Source organism: Chiloscyllium plagiosum, chromosome 36, assembly GCF_004010195.1.
Source record: "Chiloscyllium plagiosum isolate BGI_BamShark_2017 chromosome 36, ASM401019v2, whole genome shotgun sequence".
In the NCBI taxonomy this organism is placed as follows: domain Eukaryota; kingdom Metazoa; phylum Chordata; class Chondrichthyes; order Orectolobiformes; family Hemiscylliidae; genus Chiloscyllium; species Chiloscyllium plagiosum.
The window spans coordinates 588,227-593,172 of NC_057745.1; the positions used below are offsets into that span (position 1 = coordinate 588,227).

Genomic DNA, 4,946 nt, shown 5'->3' on the forward strand with positions numbered 1-4,946 from the left:
ATAAAGCTGACATTTTGATTTCATAGCTGTGCTTTAACTAACAGTAAAATGGTCAGATTGCTGCTTTTTCAAGACTCTCCTTCCCTCCCCCAGTCTTCTCATGTCACTGGAATAATGAGGGGCCTCTCACACTCTGCATTGTTCAAGACACAAAATTGTTTCCTTTTCTGGAGAATGAAATACAACAGGCAGAAATACGACAATACAAATGAAATATGTTGTTGAGAGAGTGGTGCTGGAAAAGCACAGCAGGTCAGGCAGCATCCGAGGAGCAGGAAAATTGACGTTTCAGGCAAAAGCCCTTCATCAGGAATGAAATATACAGCCTGCCCCATACTTATAATGGTCAGAGCATCATAACTAAATACTTTCTCACCCTCACCCCATTCTCTCCCTTCCACCTACTCTCACCCATCCTCATTCCCCACACCCCCACCACTTTCCCCATCATTTACCTCCTGTTACCCTCTTGCAATTGTTCTCCTCTCCCCCTACACTCATCCTCTCACCTGTTCAGCTCTCTCTGGCTCTGTAGGCTCTGATGTGGAGGTTCTGGATCAGTGGTGCTGGAAGAGCACAGCAGTTCAGGCAGCATCCAAGGAGCAGCGAAATCGACGTTTCGGGCAAAAGCCCTTCATCAGGAATAAAGGCAGTGAGCCTGAAGCGTGGAGAGATCGACATGGTTGAAGAGCTTCAGGGCAGAGGAAATGACCTGGGAGTTGCAGTGGGAGAGGGACTCCCTGAGATTCTTGTAGAGAGAGGAGGAAAACTTCTTCAAGGCAGCTGCTCCTCGGATGCTGCCTGAACTGCTGTGCTCTTCCAGCACCACTGATCCAGAATCTGGTTTCCAGCATCTGCAGTCATTGTTTTTACCCTCTGATGTGGAGGTGCTGGTGTTAGACTGGGGTGGACAGGGTCAGAAGTCACACGACACCAGGTGATAGTCCAAAAGGTTTATTTGAAATCACAAGCTTTCAAATCAGTGCTCTGAATTCCAAATAAACCTGTTGGACTATAACCTGGTGTTGTGTGACTTCTGACCCTGTAAGTTCCTGACAGAGGCCTCTCTGAATCCCAGAGACTATTAAAACCAGTCCAGGAAGTAGCTGAATAGAAATTAGAAACAAAAACAGTTCAGAGGAAGGGTCACTGGATCCAAAAACATTAACTCTGATTTCTCTCCACAGATGCTGCCAGACCTGCTGAGTTTTTCCAGCAATTTCTGTTTTCGTTTCAGACTTCCAGCATCTGCCCTTCTTTGGTGTTAATGAAAAGAATTTCTTGGGGTTGACAGTGAAGATATTTTCTCTGACAGGGGAGGAATGAGACCACTCTGGGCTAAGGTGAGTAAGAAACTCTTCACAGGAAGACTAGTGGAAATCTGAAACTCTCCCCAAAAGACTTGAGGTCAATTCAAAATTTCACGATTAAAAGAAAGACTTTTATCATATTGAGGATGCTACAGCTGAGGTGCAAATGGAGTTGTGATAGAACAGCCATCATCTAACAGAGAGATGCAGTGAATTTGAGCAACTGAATGGCCTCCTCTTGTTCCTACATTATCACTAGGTTTATAATTAATCAATTTCTTTTGCCATGACCCTAATCTCTCTCAGGTTATTCACCAGCTCAGTGGCCACTTTGACTCATTCTTTAGTTGGTTCTTCTCATTTAATTTTACCTTTTTAAAATTAACTACTTTCCTCCAAAACATTCATTGCATCATGAGCAGAGCTAATTGTAATTTTGAAAATTCAGGTATTTGTCTCCGATCCTTTACATGTCGCGAAACTGATTAGCTGAGGAATTTGGGAGATGGTTATTTTCTGTGTTGACTTTTGTTGTTACTCAGAGTCTCAGTGGGTAGTGATGGAAAAATCTTCAATCTAAACGCTTCAAAATTAAAGGATATTTGCATTTATATCCAGGTATTATTGAATTTCCTCCTTTGAATACAACACGATACCTGAGCTGTACAAATGAACGCCCTGCTGTTGGAAATGGGTCTGTCAATAAACAGATGGTCTCGAAATTTTCAAAAGGTAGGACTCAATCCTATATCAAACCTTCAACTGCTGTTATTTTCTGTAAATTGTACCAATAGAGTGCAATAGGATGCTCACAGTATTCGACAGATGTTATGGAATTGCAACAGCCCAATATCTGCTATATTCCCATTGCAATCAGTCAAAGGCTTTCAATGTCACTCCATCAGAATCAATCCAGCAGATCGTACAGACATTGAGTCATATAGCATGGAAACAGACTCTTCGGTCCAACCAGTCCATGTGGATAGTATCCTCGACTAAACATGACCCTTGCCCATACTGACTGAGGCTCTGCCTTACAGCAGGAACCACAGCTACTGAAATTCAACAAAGTTCCTTTGATTTTGTGACTCCTGCCATTGAGAAGGGACACAAGCAGCAATACCATGGGAATAGCATTACCAGCCTAGTTCACCTCCAGGATAGCCCTCAGGGAGAATGGCACAAAGAGATGTGAAAGTAAAGGCAAGAATCCTGTCATCAATTTGATGGAAATGTGAGTGTGGGATCCGTGGTGGATCTCTGGGCTGTCATCGTGATGGCTCCATCTCAACACCCCTTATTTATAAAACATGCAAGGTATCAGCCTAACACACAACACGCCTCAAGTAGTAGCTTCAAATGCCCAACAGTGAGTTAACAAGAAACATTTCCTTCAGAAAAACTCCTGCAGACCAGATGGATCTTCTTGATGTGGGGCTGTAGGGGAGGATGGGTGTGGAGAAGAAACAGCCAGGATACTGATGTACAGTTTTGAGTCCTCTACTTAAGGAGTGGTCCATTTATATTGGAAGCAAATCAGAGGAGGTTCTCTCAGCAGCTTCTTGGGAAGGAAGGGTTGCCTTGTGGGGAACTATGGGGCAGGTCTGAGGTGATCTTCCTGAAATGTGAGATTGTCAAGGGCTTTGATGGAGCAGGTGCTGAGGCAAAGATGCTTTTCATACTGGAAACCACAGCTAAGGGGCATCATTTCAAACTCCTGAGTGACCCGTTTAAGATGGAGGTGAGGAGGAATTTCTTTTCTCAGAGGGTCCTATATCTTCAGAATTCTCTATCCTGGAGAGCGGTGGAGACTGGGTCATTGGACATTTTCAAAACCGAGACTGGCAGCTTTCTGAATCAGAGAGGCTGGAGGGACCAAAATCAGATCGACCACATCTTCGTGAATGGCTGGTGGGGCTGAACGGTCTTCTGCTGGGATTTCTTACATTCACATGTTCAAACTAAATCTATTCCTCAAAGCATTTAAACAAGTGTAACCTCAAGAGAAGGTATTGTTACAAGATGCACTTTTGGTAATGTTTATGTGTCATCTGGGACCTTGAGCTATTTTACACCTGCTCTTGGGATTACAGACGTTTTTTGCATTTATTCAAGATGTTGAAAAATATCATCGTGTTAATTGCTCCTGTGGTGAGTTCTGCCTTTGCTTTAATCCTTGGGGAGGGTAATGGAAGTTAAATTTTCAGAAGGTTTTAAATTTCTAGAGTTGAGGCAAATTGTTGTTTCGACTTGCAAGTGGAAGGTTTGGGTGTTGTGACAAACACCCGAAGAGACATTTGCCTGTGTATCAGTGTGAGCTGTGGAAGAGATTTCGATGGTGGATGATCTGCATTTGGGAACCAGGAGAGTTGTAGCTTCACATCTGCCTCCCCCTGCCCCCATCCCCGTCATGAGGAGCCCCTAGTGATTCAGGGCTGGTGCTGGGTCACCCTGTGGTATTATCAGCCAGTCAGGGACCATTGAAGAATGACACTTTATTCTGTAAAGCCCACAGCCTCACTGTAGAGCCACTGCGTGACTCACTCTGGGACTGAACCTGCCAAAATGACTTGTTCATTTTTCAAATCTTAATTTCAGATTTATCCTGTAGAGGTTTCATGTTGGTGTCAAGCACCCTCTCTCTGCACCAAAACTAAACTTGTAGAATAAATGCATACACAGTACAGTTGAATGACTACTGTCGTCGGAAACCCTCACTCAATGGGTGGCTCAGTGGTAGCACTGTTGCCTCACAGCGCCAGGGACCTGGGTTCGATTCCATCCTCGGGTGACTGTCTGTGTGGAGTTTGCACCTTCTCCCCTTGTCAGTGTGGGTTTCCTACTACAACCCAAAAATGTGCAGGTTAGTGTGGATTGTCCATAGTGTCCCGGGATATGTAGGTTATTGGATTAACCACGGGAAATGCCGGGATAGGGCAGGTCTGGGGGAGATGCTGTTTGAAGGTTGGTGTGGACTCGATGGGTTGACTCGCCTGTTTCTACACTGTAGTGATTCTATGATCCATTCTCTTGCTCTGCAAATTAACAGATGGAGGATTATTTCCCTGTGTGAATGTGTCTTGCTTTTGCTCTTGATGTGAAAGGATGAGAATGTATTTGATAAATCTCTGGTGGGCCAGATGGGCTGATGGAATTGGTTTCTTCTTGCAGACCAAGATTCTCACTGGATGCTGCGTCCTCGGTTGGAGTTTAACATTGTTCTATTGAAATTCCACCCTGGGGGAAATCATCAAACACTGTCCACACTCTGCATCTTATTATTGTTACAATGGAATATATTCATGATCCAAAAGACGTTCTTATCAAAGTAATTTTTTTTAAAAAGGCTTAAAAAGGTCTTTCAGAGATATATCAAATGTTTTGGGGAAATAAAGGTTCAAGTTATAAATTTAAAGGGGACAGGGTCGTGTTTTTAAAGGCTTGCTCTTGCTAAGTTTTGCTGTTAACCTAAAAGATTTTGCTGATGCCACATGCACATTTTCTTTATTCTGCTATTTCCATTGGTCAATGGCTGTGAGAACAGAACTTCAGACTGTCCCTGAGCTTCCTATTTATTAGATTTACTTGTAAGCTCTGAAATGACATTCTGTATATCCAAGACCAGGCCATTGCTTA

The 4,946-nt window shown here is 43.5% G+C and overlaps 1 long non-coding RNA gene across 1 annotated transcript; it reads left to right on the forward strand.

Annotated features, from left to right (window-relative positions):
* The first annotated feature begins 1,211 nt into the window (after positions 1–1,211).
* Positions 1,212–4,576, forward strand: LOC122540805. Its single transcript, XR_006309417.1, has 3 exons — positions 1,212–1,343; positions 1,929–2,042; positions 4,482–4,576. It is a non-coding gene; the product is annotated as an uncharacterized LOC122540805 (long non-coding RNA).
* The last annotated feature ends 370 nt before the right edge of the window (positions 4,577–4,946 follow it).